Source organism: Cibotium barometz, chromosome 27 (assembly GCF_041138505.1).
Source record: "Cibotium barometz isolate CiBa-2024 chromosome 27, ASM4113850v1, whole genome shotgun sequence".
NCBI lineage: Eukaryota > Viridiplantae > Streptophyta > Polypodiopsida > Cyatheales > Cibotiaceae > Cibotium > Cibotium barometz.
In genome coordinates this window covers 47,695,848-47,714,253 of record NC_141072.1, presented here as the reverse complement: position 1 = coordinate 47,714,253, position 18,406 = coordinate 47,695,848, and the positions used below count along the sequence as shown (strand labels likewise).

The window sequence follows — 18,406 nt, the reverse complement described above, 5'->3', positions numbered from 1 at the left end:
GTCTACTTTTTGGATCTAGTTGCAACAACAGGAGAGAGGAGAGATAAGAATATCTCATTATTTGGGAGTTTAAAACTCTCCCACACATGTGAAATAGGCCCCTCCTTCATGAGGGGAATTCCCCCATACTGAGGTGTCAAAAATGCATCATTTCTTCTAAATATCTCTCTCTTTTAACTATTAACCTTGTCCTTAGTCAACTCTTCACATCTTATGTGAGTATTTACTCATTTTTGGGGATTTTCCTTTTATTCTTTCATTTATCTCCTCCCTACATTTGGATAAATCTTATTGGTCCATAGAAACCATAATTTAAAAATTTTTAAAAATCTGGACCCCTAGGATAAGGCTTCTTGAACAGATTATACTTAATTTCTAATGCATCTTCTGGAAATCTTTTTGAACTTTTGTTTCAGGGGAACTTATTTTAATAAGAAGAGATATTTTTTCATCCAAAAATATTTAAAAACTGAATTTTTTCTCTCTAGAATATTTTCTCTCTCTAGGCCAAAATAAGTAGAAACAAGATCTTTTATATTTCTGAAGAAGGATTTGATTAAAAGGGAAGATGCTGGACATCTTGAGAGGCTGGGGAGGAATCTTACACACACTACCGACTACTACGTGCCTCAGAACGACATACTTGTAAGGAAGCATGATAGTGCGTGTTTCGAATTGCAAATGCATTTAGAATTCAAAAAACCAAAAAAAAAGGAAAAAAAATAAAAAACCGAGCTAGATTCCCAACACAAAAACGCATGACGGCAGTTAATTTCCAGAAAGCGTCTTTAGATACAGTGACGTTTTTCAAAGTAAATTATTTAAAAATTGCACTGACGTGGAGCGGGGGAGGACGTGGAGAAAGAGCGGGGTGACATGGCAGGCTCCAGCGCGGATGATGTGGACAAGCCTCGAGGTGACACGTTAGAAAGGGCTAGAGGACAGACAGACTAGTGGGCTTGGCGTAGGGGGCAGCACGTGCTTGTCTTAATTTGGAAGGTGGCGTGTGAAGGCGGTGGTGCTTTTATGTGTGACAGCACTTTCTAGGCACTAAGCTCTCCTCCCATGAAACCTCAAAGCTTTCTGGCTATGGTGGAACCCCCACTTTAGCAGCAGCAAAAAACACACGCAGTCTCGCAGAGAGAGAGAGAGAGTAAACAGGACGGCATGAAAGCATTGCCGCGAAACTCCATTGTTGGAGCAGGCACAAGCACTCCGCGCACCGCTAATTGCAGAGATAAGGCAAATGCTTCGCCCGTCGCTCACAGCAACCATCATCAACAACAGCAACAGGGGCTTCTGGCCAATCATCCCCCTTTCCCTTCACGTTTCATTCTGCCCCCTCTACCACATTCTCTTTTCCGGACCCCTGAGCTCCACCTTCATTTTGTTTAACTTTTCTACCCTACCTTGTTCTGGTTTTTGCCTCAAAAAGTTTCCCCAGTTTTCTCTGAATTTCGACCTGGAATTTTCTCTGATTTTTGCCCCAGCATTCTCTGATTTTTGCTCTACCATGTGACCTATTTTGTGCCCTAGTCCCTTCGAAAGTTTCGCCCTAGCTTTCTCCGATCTTTCTACCCTGGCTTCATTTGATTTTTCGATCTAGTGCTGTCTGATTTTTGGCTGTAGTAGCTTCATTTGGCCACTTCTTTCTCATATTTCTAAAGCCCGGGCTTCCTTGCCATTTTCTAGTGTGCATTTCACCTCTGCTTTACTCCCCCCAGCTCCGGTTTATCCCTGTGATCTAACTGCAATGCTGGTCCAAGATCAGGCCGACCTTAAATAATTTTGGATTCTCGATGTTTCTACCCCATCACCAGAGTTTGCATCCAGTGCAATTGATGCTTTCAAGAAGCTCAGACGGACATTCTTCTTGGGAAGCCATTATTTCTTCTAAAGAACTGGCACACATCAGAACTAGCCTGGTCGCGAATGCTCAAAAAAATGGTAAGTTCAATGAGAGGAGTCATTGCTTCGCAGACAGATGATTGGCCCTAAGTTAACAGGAAGAAACCACACACATGAAGCACTTGTGAGAAAGGGAGCGAGAAGCTGCAGAAGGTAAAAGAGCCATTGCTCAGCTGCTTGTAACTCATCGCATGTGAAAAAACAGAGTTTGTCTGCTTCAAATTGAAGAGTTCTGCTACGGCCAGCAAGAACATGTCAACTCCCGTGACTCCTCACGAGCGTTCAAGAGGCCGGGGAGCCAATCTGGTGAGCTATTAACTACTCTCTCTTCCCCCCTGAATTGTTTTGCAGGGAGGGAGAGTCTTCATGGTGCATTTTGTTTAGTTGTTGAAACCACACACTTGTGGGTTTCATGCCATGAACTGTGCAGTGGGGGTTATGTTCATAATATAATTTTCGGATGCTATTGCTTCAGCCCAAAAATAACGCACTAGACACCCTTGGTAAGGCAGTAAAATTGAAGAGCAAAAGGAGCCCTGAGAGGGTTTGACCAGGTTGTAGTTGTTTGTCAATACATAAGAATTACTCACTCAACTTTGCAGTAAAATCAAGTTTCTTGTTGAGAGAAAAACATATGGGTTTGCCTAGGAGTATTTCAAGGAAATAGCAAGAGACACAACCATCCAAATAAGGAAGTGATAACAGTCAATACTATCAGAATAGTTTATAAATTATAAGCTGGCATTTCTATGGCAAATTGTGAACAAGAGACAATGGTCTTTACAGAGCTCCAGAACAAATCAACTTGCTATCAGGGGCTTTGTATACATACATTGGGCTGACGGAGCTATGGGTAAATTAGTAGTCGATGTGTGTGTGTTTTTTTTTCGCTTTTGTTTTGTTTTGTGTTTATTATTGTTATTACATGGAACAATCATGCTGTGCAAACTCACTTATTTTTTTTGTATTAAGTGAGCGTGTCATGTGCAGGTCTCCAAAAGTGGGTCATTGCTTATCTCATCAAAAGGTTAGTCTCTCTTTAATGATATACAGATGCGCATAACGATTTAGCAGATCTCATCTTAATTTTTCGAAACAAAGTCTTAATTGTTCTTTGCTTTAGGTACACACTATTAGTAGGTTTTTGTCAATAAAGATGCGATCATTGAATCCTTATAGGTGCTCTGTATTTGGTGCCCATCAAGCTGATACACTTTATTCAGTCGTAGATAATTTAGAAGATGCAATTTGAAAACATCAATGGTTCTTGTGTTATCTTATTGTAGGTGTTTTTTCCATTTGCTAACCAAGGCCTTCAATCTTGAGACCTCTTCCTATGAGGGGAAGCCCAACCAATTGTAGAACTAGCATAAGTGGAATCTCTTTGTTGAGCTGAGTGACTACCTTGTCTAGAAAACATGAGTTAGGTTATGAGACAGACAACAAATGATTATTAACAATTGCCACCACTAGTATTCTACATCAAAGGGAAAAGACGGACACACCAATACGATATACAATCAAGCTATGAAGTGACAGTGTCCAAATCTACAACTTGGATATGCGCATGTAATGGTCTGATGGAATACTTAATCATGTTGGAGTATGCACAGGCGGAAGCGTAGATAAAACAACAGAGAGGGAGGGAGCAAAGGAGAGAGAGCTTGTGGACAAGATCACCTTTTATAATAGCATAAAAGCCCATAAAATAGGCAGAGTCCCATAACACTGAGATGCACAATCCTAACATTAAGAGCATAGTTGTCAGTACGAAAAAACGGTACCGGTACGAGACTTTTTATTTCGAAAAAATAAGTTCGATAGAGGTAAGGTCGACTTAAAAAACACTTGAAAAATTGATATTTGTACACATTTAGAGATGCAAAGTTGAGTGAAGGTGGCAAGGTAGAAAGCCCCCATTTCCCAAACGGCCATAAAAATAAGAAAAACAAAACATGAAGGAAAAAAACTATCGTAAAAAATAGTAAAACAAAACACGAAGAAAAAAAATGGACATAAAAAAAGTCAACAAAAAAAACGACCATTCAAAAAAAAGTTTCGTTTGTATAGTTTTGTACCGTACCATATTTTACGTATCTCATGAGTGGGACTAGTTTCGTAGACAACTATGATTAAGAGCATGTGGTAGCAAGCTAGGATGAATCTCCTGTGAATGTATTTATGCAATTATTATGAGATTAAGCATTGTATATGCAATAAGGATCCTTGAACGCCTGATCGACCACTGTTTAAGTGCATGTGAATACTTATGGCCTTGTATATAAGTCAATTTTCTCTCACAATACCACACTCTCTCATTGTGCAATCGAGTCTTGTTCTTGCTTCACTACCTGCCAATAGATGTAGTACCAGAATCTCTTGCTTCAATGGCAAAGGGGAAGTGTACATCCATTCCATAGCAAGTGGAATTGTGTAGTTTCTTTGGATTTCATCATTCTACACAAGATTGTCAAGATCACATGACTCTACATCAAATAAGTAGCATAAATGTAGCAAGCTTGGGTCGAGCTGAAATTTAACCAAAGTAGAGGTTTTTCTCTGAAATTTAACCAAAGTAGAGGTTTTTCTCTCTCTTTCTCTCCAAGGGTATCTTATATTTTTGTGAATGAAAGCTGCAATTGAACTAGGCGTGAACTATGTCTTGGTCGAGAACTTCAAACAATTAACAATAGGCTTTAGAAAGGACAAATGTCAGCATTAGCAATATGAGGGGATGTATAAGCAGGGTTTCTTTTTGTGCCTTGTTGCCTTGTCATTTGTATTCATTGATTGTATTGATCAAGAATTTATTCAAGAACAATCCAGGGGCACGTTGGCCAGGATCAATACAATCAATGAATACAAAACAAACAGATATGCTGATGTAGAATATCCAAGTCGAAGATCTCTGATGTCGAGCGTACCCTGGGGATGGCCCACAAGTATCTCTCATTTGGGCTAGTACTAGATCCAATATCCAAATCCAATGAATCCAAGTTCAATGAATCCAACCAAGTTTAATGAATCCAAATCCAAGTCCAATGAATCCAAATCCAAGTTCATATCCAAGCCCAAGTTCATGTTCTAGTTCAAGGCCAGATTCAAATCCAAGTTCCAATCCAAGTTCTAGTCCAAGTCCAAATCAAAATCCAAGTTTCAATCCAAGTTCTAGTTCCAGTGCAAATCTAAGTCCTAGTCCCAATCCAAGTTCTAGTTCCAATCCAAATCCAAGCCCAAGTTCCAATCCAAGTTCTAGTCCAAGTCTAGATCCAAATCCAAGTTCTAGTTTCAATCCAAATCCAAGTCCAAGTTTCAATCCAAGTTCTAGTTCCAATCCAAATCCAAGACCAAGTTTGAATCCAAGTTCTAGTCCAAATCGAGATCCAAATCCAAGTTTCAATCCAAGAATCACTCGCTTATCCCATGAGTAATTTGCACAACTTCTACAGTCTTGTCGATGAAGGAAACCATGGAAAAGCACTTTCTGGCAAGAAAACTGATATAAAACTTGTTTTAATGGTTTTCGGGTGATAAAATTCTCCAAAAAGCAGTTTTTAGGATTTTTGGAGTAATTTTAGGGTTTTTAAAAGTTTTAGTGCATACAGGTCTGCACAACCCGTACATGTCCATTTAGTTTTATACGGCTGTACGGATCCGAACAGTTGTATAGACAGATGATGGTGTGGCACTATAGTTGATGAAGACACTTTGAATCAGCGCGGGCAATGATGAAAAACTCCATGGTTCGGTTCATGAGCAAGGAGATGATTTCCAAGCTTCATCAGAGATGGCGACACCTTAAAGATGAAGAGGTTATTCTCCAACTTGACGCTCAAGAGAGGCTCATGCTTCTTTTATACTTGAAGAGGGTCTTGCTTTTTACCAAAAGCTTATCTATGCTTTGCTTTTGTCTTTTTACTCTTTGTTATTTTCTTTTTGCTTTTCAGCAATAAAATAATACTCTACTTTTGTCAAAGTTATTTAGCTTTTTCTTTTCTAACTTCAGGGCCTTGCTTTTTGGCCATGGAGCTGATTTTTGAAAAAGCAACTTTTAGCTTTTTGGTTTGGCTCAGTCTCCTCTTGCCAGTGGTGCCCTTGGCTCACGGTCAACCTAGTTTGACTTTTTTCTTTTTCTTGCTTTTTTACCCAAAACTAGTGCTTTTTCTTAATTAAATCTTATGGGTCGTGTCTCCATGTCTTCTTTCACTTGTTTGGTATCTGGGCATGGGTTTTATCATGTGAAATAGAGCTAGGAGGACGAAATAGTTACATTTCCTCCCTCTTATATTGCAGTTATCCTCAACTGTGCGGACTGTAAGTGTTTCAAGCACATCCATATGTTCCATGTATAACCATGTGTTCCAAGTACATCATGTACCTCCATATGTTTCAAGGTACTAGCTCCATCTGGTGGCTTGTGCATTTGGTCTTTTTGCATATCTGTCGTATCATCTGCTCATCTGGCAACATCTCAAATTTCAATGCCTTTTTCTTTGACCGGTAGCTTTGTTCTTGAAGGTACTTCTTCATCGCCTGTCACATATGTTAGATAAAATGAATGCATACTTATCTTATGTAGAAACTAGACACAAGCTAGTTAGTAAACAAGTATGTATCATTTGCGTCTATTGGGTATTCTAGGTATTGGTTAGGTAGTTTAGAGCCCAGTGGACTATATCATGCCATAAATCTAAGCATTGTCCGCACATCAAAAACAACACACAAAGTCAAAGAAATTCAAATATATATCAATATGTAATGCACAAGTAATGATTCTCTTGTTTAAGGATTGTCATGTGTGACCGCTCCCTACAGGAAATCTACAGATCGGAAGACTACACATATTTAGAATACTTAATTTAACTGTTATTAAACAATGGAAACAATATCAGCAACACAAATACTGAAAATATTGAAAATACAAATGACACCAGCACTGGGGTTGGAAAGGGCCGGCCCCTCCCTCAATACTTTTTGTATTTCTTGGAGTATTTATATTTGTACAAGTGTCATGGGCCTGACAGGCCAGATTTCTCTACAAGGGAGTGAAAACAACCAAATAAAACTGGTTCAAGTTGTTGGATAAATGTAATTCCAACCTCTTAGTCCTGTGGTGGTTAGGCTAGTGGTCAGTGGTTGGTGTAAAGCCTACAAATGGTAGGTACATATGGTTCATGCAACTCATGCAACTAAAAATAGAGCAGAGGAGTCTCTAAATAAGGTACAAGTCGTGATCAAGTGATTATGTAAGTTTGGTTCATGTCTAATCATAATTAGTGTCTTCTTGTGTTAATCTCAAAGCAATTTTCTGCATATACCAATTTTTGTCCCTCATGTTCATGATGTTTTGTACAAGCTTTGATCCACCTTGAGTATGTTTTGATCAATCTTCATAGTTGAATTATTATATTCAATATTTGGTATCAGAGCATGATCCAATTAGGTTTAGTTTATTAGCAAAAATCTTAATCTATCTCTTAATCACCATAGTCTGTTTTTCTTGTTTGGATAGCATGCTGTAGATTGCCTCTATGCTTGCATCTGAGGAGGTTATACCTCAAACTTTTGATATAGGCCTCTTGCTTTGCTTCCACGCAAGTCCTAAAACGGAGATCGTAGATTGATTTGATCGATTCGTTACGAATTTCTCATCGCCATAAAAACAGGCCGTTTTTTGCTAATTCGGTTCATTCGACGTCGTCTCTACGAATTAGTTTAATTTCTCTCAGGTGCTTCAAGTCTATCATGTAAGGATTCAACATACCAAATCTTGTAGTATTTGGTTTACCGGAGCTGTTGTACGCATCGTTTTTTCAGTCGCTTGTTTTCTGCTTCTCTTGCTCCAACAACATGGTGATTATTATTTTGATCTATATTGATGACATTATTATTACTTGGACTTAAATCATCTATATGAGCAAGTTATCAACATCAAGCAGCATATTGCATCATCATGAGCTCCAAATTCTCCGACAAATTCAACGGAATTGGGTTTCATACCTGGCAAATCAAGGTGAAGGGCCTATTTATCTGTGCCCATGACACGTTGAAAATGCTATTTTTTGTAGGCACTTTTCATATATTTTTTCGAGAGAAAAACCAATCTAAATTGACTAAGAAGAAACAATACGAGAAAGCTAAATCTATGCTTTAATTGTTTTGAGGCTCCAAATGCCTCTGCACCCCCTTTGGTGAATTAGAAATAAGAACAATGTCATCTGCATACAAGAGATTAGTATTAGGACTCCTGTTAATTGTGTCCCTGGTCCTCCCTATATGTCTATGTAATCCGAGATCTCATTAATGTATAGACCAAATAGATTAGGAGACAAGGGGCAACCCTACTTCACCCCAATAGTGATGTGTATGATCTCTGAGTCACCTCTTGAAGATCGTACTCTGCCTATGAGACTGACTCAGAGGGTAATGTTCCCCAAAGCATCTCTGCTAGTACTCCCATATCATGGAAACTTGGGAATTATTAGAACGTACTTTTGGTGCAAAGGCAAAGCATTCTAAGATCAGTTTGAAGATGCAACTCTTTGATCTAACCATGGAGAGTAATGAAAATTTAACAGCTGTGATTAACAGGTTGAAGAGTTTAATGACACAATTGGTTTATGTTAAGTCTCTTGTTCCTGAAGAGGATGCTATTGCTATCTTTCTTAAAAGCCTACCTTCAAGCTTTAGGCAAATTGTGACGGTACTTAAAGAGAAGGAGCGAGTCCCTTCCTTGGAAAGTATCATAAATTCTTTGCAGGAAGAAGACAAGAAGATTACAAAGGATGTGATAGATCCTTATGCATATGCTATTACTTCAACATCGGCAAAGAAGAAGTGTACTATTTGTGGTCGTACAAATCATCTTACTAAGGATTGTTTTTCTAAATATCCTTGTGAGTATTGTGGAAAGACGAATCATCCATCCTCAAAGTGCTACCAAAAAGATCAAAAGTTAGCAAAGACACATGTGGTTGAAGAAGTCAACCAACAGGAAGAAACAAATCTTTGTTCTAGTCTTAGTATAAAAGATGTAGATGATGATTATGCTTTTTTAAATTATGTCATGTATGTGGTTGAGTCAAGACTTATGTTGTTCCAACTTGACGAGTTGTAGAGGAGAGTACACCACCCTATGTTGTTGTTAAGGGGGGACTCTTACTCATTATGTCAAGGAGGTATGTTAGACTTGTTCATGTTCTTGTAAGAAGTTGGTCTTAAGGGGAGATTGTTGGATAAATGTAATCCCAACTCCTTAGTCCAATTTAATGTGTGGTAGTTAGGCTAGTGGCCAGTGGTTGGTGTAAAGCCTACAAATGGTTGGTGCATATGGTTCATGCAACTCATGTAACTAAAAATAGAGTAGAGGAGTCTCTAAATAAGGTACAAGTCGTGATTAAGTGATTATGTAAGTTTGGTTCATGCTTAATCATAATTAGTGTCTTGTGTTAATCTCAAAGCAATTTTTTACATATATCAGTTTTTGTCCCTCATATTCATGATATTTTGTACAAGCTTTGATCCACCTTGAGTATGTTTTGATCAATCTTCATAGTTGAATTATCATATCCAACACAAGTCGGTGTTAACGGAGTAGTCCCAAATCACAGGCTCATTCCCACCTTCATTGGGTGGACACCTGCCTTTCATTGGTCTTCCGGGACCATGCACCAACAGACACGCCCGTACTAAGGCAGGCCAAGGGGTATACCGCGGAGGGAGCATTACCTGGTTCTCCCCAATGAGCTTTGCTCCCAAATTCCTTGGTGAGTCAAACCTTCACTGACTCTCAGAAGCTTTGAGAGCGCGGTTAACAACACCACACAGGGAAATATACTAACCACACCAGGAAGAACATTCCTGAGCATGGTCAGCATATACATGCTTTGCTTCTGCACTACACAATTTAAAGAATTCTCTGAATTTAAATTAACAAATTTTAGAATTACACAAATGAGAAAACATGAGGGCACATGGTATGGTGAGTACAATCCAGGTACAATAGGTACAATTTATAACGGGTACAATCAGGCACATCAAGTACAATCAGATAGTCTTCAAGTTCTGTACTTGTAGGTATAGCAGGTACATTAAATGCTTCACACGTGTGTAGGTACAACTAGTCAAGTACTATGCAGGTACTGTACTTGCAGTAGTTACAGTAGATATATTAAATGCTTCACACGTGTGCAGGTACAACCAGCCAGGTACTATGCAGGTACAGTAGGTATATTAGATGCTCCACACGTGTGTAGGTACAACCAACCAAGTGCTATTCAGATTTTGTAGTAGGTATATCAGGTGCTGTACTTGCAAATTCATTACATGGACAGCAAGTACAGAGAGCAGGCAGGTACAGTTTTCAGTAGCCTTACAGCACACGTGTGCAAGTGGGAGGTAGGTATAGCAAGTACTTCAGCAGTACAACACACATGCAGCTTGTTCCATTCAGGTGGGTAGCAGTAGGTGAGTACAAAAATGGAGTAGAATACGAGGCGATGGAGAGAGCAGAGCAGACACGATGGAGAGAAAATTTAGCCAGTACCCACGTGGTGCATAAAATATTAATATTTCATGCAATACTTTTTTTGAAGGTTATAAAGCCTTAAAAAAATCAATTTAATACTATGGACACCATCAAAAGAAAATGTCGAGCCCCCTTTTTAAAATGTGTGTGAACACATTAGCTTATAAACATTAAAGTTAACCATAGTTTATGGATTTTACCTTTTAAAAAGGTCAAAATGAAAATACTTACCACCTGTTCACACGTCACACCACCAAGTCAGCAAACAACATTCCACGGTACTCTGGGGGTGTCCCTGTCCAGTGTACTGGCACGACATAACAAGCAGACACATGGAAACAAGTCATGCAAAAACAAATTTAAGCATGCAGGCATAAATGCATGTATACAAATAATGGATGAAATCTCCCTTCCATGAAACTTGTACAAGAGGTTTTTGTCGGGCACAAAACTGGCGCGACAAATATAAATAAATATGTCTTGGGTCTTCCTATGGAGTGACAGTCCCATAGGTAAGACACCATCTTGGCCATACACGGGTGGCACCAACAGGCTCCTGTCCATACAGCACGAAGCAAATCACACACGGGTGACACGAATGTCATGTGCATCATAGATGCCATGGACATTCTCAGGGCTAGAACCAGAAGAGGCAGCCAAATAAAGAGTAGAATCAGGATGATAGAGCACAGATCACCTTGGGCAGTGAAGACTGGAGACAGGCATGGAGAGCAAATTGAAGACCAGATGGTTGTCGGCTGTAGGAAAAGGTGGTGCTGGTTGCACACAAGACTGTCGGCTGCACATTGGAGTGGTCGGCTGTACCAGAAGACAAGGTAGCTGAGAAGCGCATGCATCAGGACCAGTCGGTAGCATTAAAACAATTTTATGCTTTTATGACTGGCCGACCAGCAGTCGGCCAGCATAAAATATGTCCAAGATTCCTATAAATAGCATAAGTGCTCATCATTGTAAGCATTCTCTCCCACTAGGGGATTGGATCATTAGAGGTCCCATAGGGGACAGATTTTAGGGTTAACCACCTTTTCAAGAAGGCAACCAAGGGGCTGAAAGATATGTACCTTTTTTGTACCATAGTATATACTGAATTTCCAGCACTTCACTCTCTCTACTCTCTCTCTACCTGCGTTTGTGCATCAGATGGTGCGTTTTTGCATCAGAAGGTTTTCAAGAGTGTTTAGGGCTGAAAGAATACTCCCAGAGCTTCCGCGTGTTACATTGGTATCAGAGCATCAGGCTCAGCAAAGCTAAACATTGATTCAGTCCCAGATGATGGTGTACAGGTCCAAGGTACAGGAAAGTACACAGATTCAAAGCCCAAGGCAAGAACACAGATCGGGAAGAACTCCCAGGAGGTTAGTTGGTGGTGTTCCACAGTGCCAGATGGGGATGGCAGTTCCGTGAGCCAGATAGGTTCTCAGGTAACGGTCCCAAGGGAGGTTGATCCTCCAAGGGTGATGTGAGAGTGCCAGACTCAGTTCCAGGAACGAAGACCAAGACGGTGTTCAGAGTCAGGGCAGGAATGGATTGTGGACTAGAGGAAAGACCAGATGCATAGATCTTCATCAGAGACAGAGTGGTTTGGAGAACAGGCCGGATTTTCAGAGAAAAAGGTTTTGCCAGGGATGGATGATGACAGAGGGACTTCGGGACAGGATTGGGATGATGACAGTCATCCAAGAGCAGGTTGGATTCCCGTCATCAAGTTTAGCAGAGGGGAATGTCATGTGCATCATAGATGCCATGGACATTCTCAGGACTAGAACCAGAAGAGGCAGCCAGATAAAGAGTAGAATCAGGATGATAGAGCACAGATCACCTTGGGCAGTGAAGACTGGAGACAGGCATGGAGAGCAAACTGAAGACCAGATGGTTGTCGGCTGCAGGAAAAGGTGTTGCTGGCTGCACACAAGGCTGTCGGCTGCACATTGGAGTGGTCGGCTGTACCAGAAGACAAGGTAGCTGAGAAGCGCATGCATCAGGACCAGTCGGTAGCATTAAAACAATTTTATGCATTTATGACTGGCCAACCAGCAGTCGGTCAGCATAAAATATGTCCAAGATTCTTATAAATAGCATAAGTGCTCATCATTGTAAGCATTCTCTCCCACTAGGAGATTGGATCATTAGAGGTTCCATAAGGGACAGATTTTAGGGTTAACCACCTTTTCAAGAAGGCAGCCAAGGGGCTGAAAGATATGTACCTTTTTTGTACCATAGTATATACTAAATTTCCAGCACTTCTCACTCTCTCTCTACTCTCTCTACCTGCGTTTTTGCATCAGATGGTGCGTTTTTGCATCAAAAGGTTTTCAAGAGTGTTTAGGGCTGAAAGAAGACTCCCACAGCTTTCGCGTATCACAACGAAAGTGGTTCCCGTCCATGTGACGCAGCATTGGTCGCACACGGGTGGCACTGATCTGGCTCCCGTCCATGTGTCACCATAAAATAGGCCCTTTCACATGGGACACTGGCCTGGCCCCATGTGAACATGGGACAAATTTGGCCGCTCTATGGAGTGACAGTCCCATAGAAGTGACTCCAGAATTGGAGATGGACCAAATGGTGACATCCCCTCGGGCTTCTGAACAGTTGACCTCAACTGAAAAGCCTCAAGACATGCCTATAGACGTTGAGGGTAGTCAGCAAAATAATCCTCATCTACCCACTTTGCATCAGTTGGTAAATAATTTTAAATTTCACAAGGTATCTCTTGGAAAGCTTTCCATGTGGTAACTTTCTCTTCTTGTGAATTACAATCTGCTCTGGCTAAAGGATCTCAAGCTCATCATTTTCTGGCGGATCTTCTGTGACAGGCTCTTATGGATTTGGCCCCACATACTTCCGCAAAAGACTCACATGAAAAGCATTGTGAATCTTCCAATGGCTGGGTAAAGCAAGCTTGAAGGACACTTCATTGATCTTGTCAGTCACTTTGAAGGGTCCATAATATCGAGTAGAAAGCTTTGGATATGATCCCTCTCGTTCTGGCCTCTTCCGAAGACTAGCTTTCTCAAATTTTAGCAATACCCAATCACCTTCCTCGACTTGCATGTCTCTTCTATGCTTGTTAGCAGCCCTTTTATGCTTATCTTGTGACCTTGCAATGGCTGTCCGTACCTGAGCAAAGGTTACATGCAAGTCACGCACATACTCATCAGCTGCAAAAATCTCATCCTTTGTACGAAGGATGGGTGGCAAGATCACTCTGCCATAAATAATCTCAAACGGGGCCTTTCCCATGGAGGCATTAACTGTGTTGTTGTAGGCAAACTCTACAAGTGGAAGATACTTCTCCCATGCAGTCTTTTGATCTGCCACATAACACTTCAACAAATCCAACATGGCTGAATTTGCAGCTTCACCTTGGCCATCCGTTTGGGGATGGTAAGCTGATGAAAACTCAAGTTTAGTGTCCATGTTATCAAATAAAGTCCTCCAGAAGAGACTCGTAGTCTTGGGATCTCTATCCCCAACAATGGACTTAGGCATACCATGATGCTTGAAGATGTTAGCAAGAAAAAGCTTCACCATATGATCAACTTTAATGGTTTTCTTGATTATTTTTTAATTATCTACTTATCTTAATTAATTAGATAATGAGCTCATAAACCTGATGGATTCTAGGCATGGCTCTGATACCATGTTGAAATTTGAGCAATGTGATGAGCTAGGTGGATCAAACACTAGAATCAACATCATTAACAAAGTGATTAGTAAATAATTAAGACGTAATTAGTGGGTAATTAACAAATAGATTAATGTAAGCATGGATACTAAAAAACCAGCAAGTTCTCATTAGGCCAATGCCTTAATTTATAGAGTTTACCTCCAAGCATCAAATCCCACTGGTTTCTCCTTGATTCACTTCACCTCTTTTTCCAGATTCTCTCCACCTCTTCACTTTTCCCAGAATATCTTCTAGAATATCTCCACACTTCTTAAAATATCTCCACACTTCCTAAATCTTCTCATGCTACTCTTTATTCTCTCCCAGTAGATTCTTCTCACCTTTTCACAGGTTCTCTCACATTTGCTCATTCTCTTTTACAGCCTCTAATCAAGGGCTTGTTCCCGCACACTCTATTCACTTGTATATTTCAACAACACAATGTGCATATGACATACTTCTCTTTCTCTAAGACCTGACTTCTGAGCTCATTAAAAACCCAAGGTACTCCCTTTGAAGGTGTAAGATTCCTCCCCCAACCTCTTTTTGATGTCTAGTATCTTCCCCTGTAATCAATCCCTCTTCATAAATATAAAGACCTTGTTTTTAACTGTTTTAACCTAGAGAGAAAATATTCTAGAGTATTCAGATTTTGAATATTTTTGGATAGAAAAATCTCATCTTATTAAAATGAATTTCCCTGAAACAGAAATTCAGAAAGAATTTTTCAATGTGCAATTGGAATTAATTGGAAATAGGTATAAAGAATCTTAGTCTAAGAGTCTAGATTTTCAGAAAATTTTGGATTATGGTCCAATTAAGGTTCCTATGGGTCAATAGCATCAATCCATGTGTAGGGAGGAGATAAATCCAATTTGTAAAAGAAGATATCCAAAAATGAGTAAATGCTCACATAAGATGAAGAGTTGAAAATGTACAAGGTTTATTAGTAAAAAACTATGAGCAATATTAAAAATATGAGATATTTCGGGTATCTAAAAATGAGTAAATGCTCACATAAGATGAAGAGTTGAAAATGTACAAGGTTTATTAGTAAAAAACTATGAGCAATATTAAAAATATGAGATATTTTGGGTATCTAAAAATGAGTAAATGCTCACACAAGATGAAGAGTTGAAAATGTACAAGGTTTATTAGTAAAAAACTATGAGCAATATTAAAAATATGAGATATTTTGGGTATAATGATTCTATTTTGACACATATGTAAGGAAAGGGAGTTCTTTAAAGGAGGTGCATATTTCACATGCTTGAATGAGTTTTAAACTCATAAAAATTGAGATATTTCATCTCTCCTCTCTCCTCATTCAAGTCTAGTTCTAAAAAGTTAGCTTAACTGATCTAAAAATGGTCAAAAAGTGATCAAACTGACTTGAAAAATTTTAGAATCAGTTTGTTTTGTTAGAAACTCAAATTTTTCTATAAATAGAAGCCTCTCCTTGTTGAAAAAAATATAGTGTTTAGTGCATTGTTACTCTACTCCACCTAAGCGAAGAACTGTGAATTCATTAATAATTCACTAGTTTTTGACACTTCCTTCTTTCTTCAATCTCCATTGGTGGCTCCATCAACATACTAAACTAATTGATTGGTTGGGAGCCTCTACCGTGAACAAAGAATCAAGCAAATTGTAAGGTAAGTATGGTGAATTTTGATCTTTTCTATGATTTCTCAATGTTTCTCTCTTCTCAACCCCTCTCAAGCTTGAGAGGCTTAATTGGTATGGTTTTTGAATACTATTGAAGTTAATTGATTAATGATAGTAAAGAATTATATAAATTTCTATTTATGTTTAATTCTAATGGTTTTTCTCTCACTTAAGAAATGGTCATACTCATGACTCATTTTCTATCTAAATGAAGCTTTTCGTAAAGCTTTTCCTTAATCCAAGATTAATCTATGCTAGAGAACAAATTAATGGGTTTTTTTTTAATCTATGCTTTTAGTTTATGTATTTCATGATTATTTTTGATTCAATCTATTAAGGATTAATGATCCAATTAGAGATTATTCTAATCATTTCTTTAAAGATAAGCCTTATTTTTTTAAAATAATTGAGATTTATCAGTCATAGTAGCGGAGCTATAGCAAAATTTTATAAAAATTTACACAAAATAATTTCATTCAAAGCATTCAAAGAGGACTTCCTACCACATTCTAGGAATTATCATCCTAGATTAATTGAAAGAATTTCATTATAATCATGGAGAAATTAAATTATTATATACGCATAAAGGATAAATTTTTATATCAAAAGTGTTACTTTTATCGTTTTTATTTTCATGCATAGAAGTATGCATAATGGATAAATTTTTATATCAAAAGTGTTACTTTTAGCATAATTGAATTTTATGCAGAGGTATGCATAACTGATAAATATTTTATTATAAAAGTGTTACTTTTAATATAATTGAATTTTATGCATAAGAGGTATACATAAAAGATAAATATTTTATTATAAAAGTTTTACTTTTAGCATAATTGAATTTTATGCATAAGAGGTATACATAAAAGATGAATATTTTAATATAAAAGTGTTACTTTTAGCATAATTAAATTTTATACAGAGGCATGCATAAAAGATGAATATTTTATTATAAAAGTGTTACTTTTAGCATAATTGAATTTTATGCATAAGAGGTATACATAAAAGATGAATATTTTATTATAAAAGTGTTACTTTTAGCATAATTGAATTTTATACATAGAGGCATGCATAAAAGATGAATATTTTATTATAAAAGTATTACTTTTAGCATAATTGAATTTCATGCATAGAGGTATGCATAAAAGATGAATATTTTATTATAAAAGTATTACGTTTAACATAATTGAATTTCATGCATAGAGATATGCATAAAAGATGAATATTTTATTATAAAAGTGTTACTTTTAGCATATTGAATTTCATGCATAGAGGTATGAAAAAAATGATTATTTTATTGTAAAACTGTAAAAAAAATGATTATTTTATTATAAAAATATTATTTTCATCATATTGAATTTTGTGCATAGAAATGAAAAAAATAAATAAATTATTATTTTATTATAAAAATATTTTAAAAAAAAATTGATTATTTTATTATAAAAGTGTTACTTTTATCACAATTAAAATTCTTGCATAGAGGTATGCATAAAAGATGAGTTAAGATGTGTATGGGATGAGGTAAGAAGTGTATGTGATGGGATAAGATGTATATGAGATGAGTTAGGATGTGATAAAATGAGTTAAGATGTGATAAGAAGTGTATGAGATGTGATAAGAGTATATGAGATGTGATAAGATGAGTTAAGATGTGATAAGAGGTGTATGAGATGTGATAAGATGAGATAAGATGTATATGAGATGAGTTAGGATGTGATAAGATGAGTTAAGATGTGATAAGATGTGTAAGGGATAAGATAAGAAGTGTATGATGAGATAAGATGTATATGGGTTGTCATAAGGCGAGAATGGATGTGATGTAAAAGAATAGATGTGAAGGTGTATGGGGCTATATGAATGGGAAGGAAAAAAATAGATGTATGTATGTGGAGTATCGATGTGAATATGCATGTAAATGTGGATGTATGGATGAAGATGCATGAATGTGCATATAGATGTAGATGTACGAAAAAGGATGTGGATGTAGGCATATGGATGTGTATGTAGGGATGTATGCATGTAGATGTGGATGTATGCATGTGGATTGGTATGTATGCATGTGGATGTGTATGTATGGATGGATGTATGTGGATGTGGATGTATGAATAAAGAATGTGAAAATGGATGTATGCATGGATGTGTATGAAGAATAATGAAGGTGAATGTGTATGGGAAATAATGTGTCGTTGATATGAATGAATGGATGAGAATGAGTACTTATGAAGGGAATGTGGAATAAGTAATGTGGATTGAAGAGGGATAATGTGGAAAGACGGAATTCGATATAGAAACTGTATTTTGTGACTGTTTGTAAATGACTGTTTTATGTCAAGAATGTTGGGGAAGCATTTTGACCGTCTTATGGATTAAGGTCATGGTGACCTAACTGATAAAGTTGCAACTGCTGACGGAGAGTCAATGGATGACGTCTTGCGTAGCAAGGTCGGCCGAGGTTTTGACCAGCCTCGGTTCGATTAAAATGGTGAGCTTTCGGTACGGTGGATGAGGAGCCAAGGAAGCGGCCTATGAGTGAAGCGCTAGGTCACCTACGCGAAGGATCCTAGAGGGTGCTGACCATACGGTGCTCGGGCTCTGGGTCGCCCAGGATACCCACG

General features: G+C 38.1%; 1 long non-coding RNA gene across 3 annotated transcripts; it reads left to right on the top strand.

Moving 5' to 3' along the window:
• Nucleotides 1–986: 986 nt before the first annotated feature.
• On the top strand, nucleotides 987–3,918 carry LOC147623464 (uncharacterized). Of its 3 annotated transcripts, none has more exons than XR_015269416.1 (3): nucleotides 2,001–2,214; nucleotides 2,695–2,761; nucleotides 2,899–3,918. It is a non-coding gene; the product is annotated as an uncharacterized LOC147623464 (long non-coding RNA). The 3 variants fall into 3 exon arrangements; XR_015269419.1 differs by having other exon boundaries at nucleotides 2,881–3,918; XR_015269418.1 differs by lacking the exon at nucleotides 2,695–2,761 and having other exon boundaries at nucleotides 987–2,214.
• The last annotated feature ends 14,488 nt before the right edge of the window (nucleotides 3,919–18,406 follow it).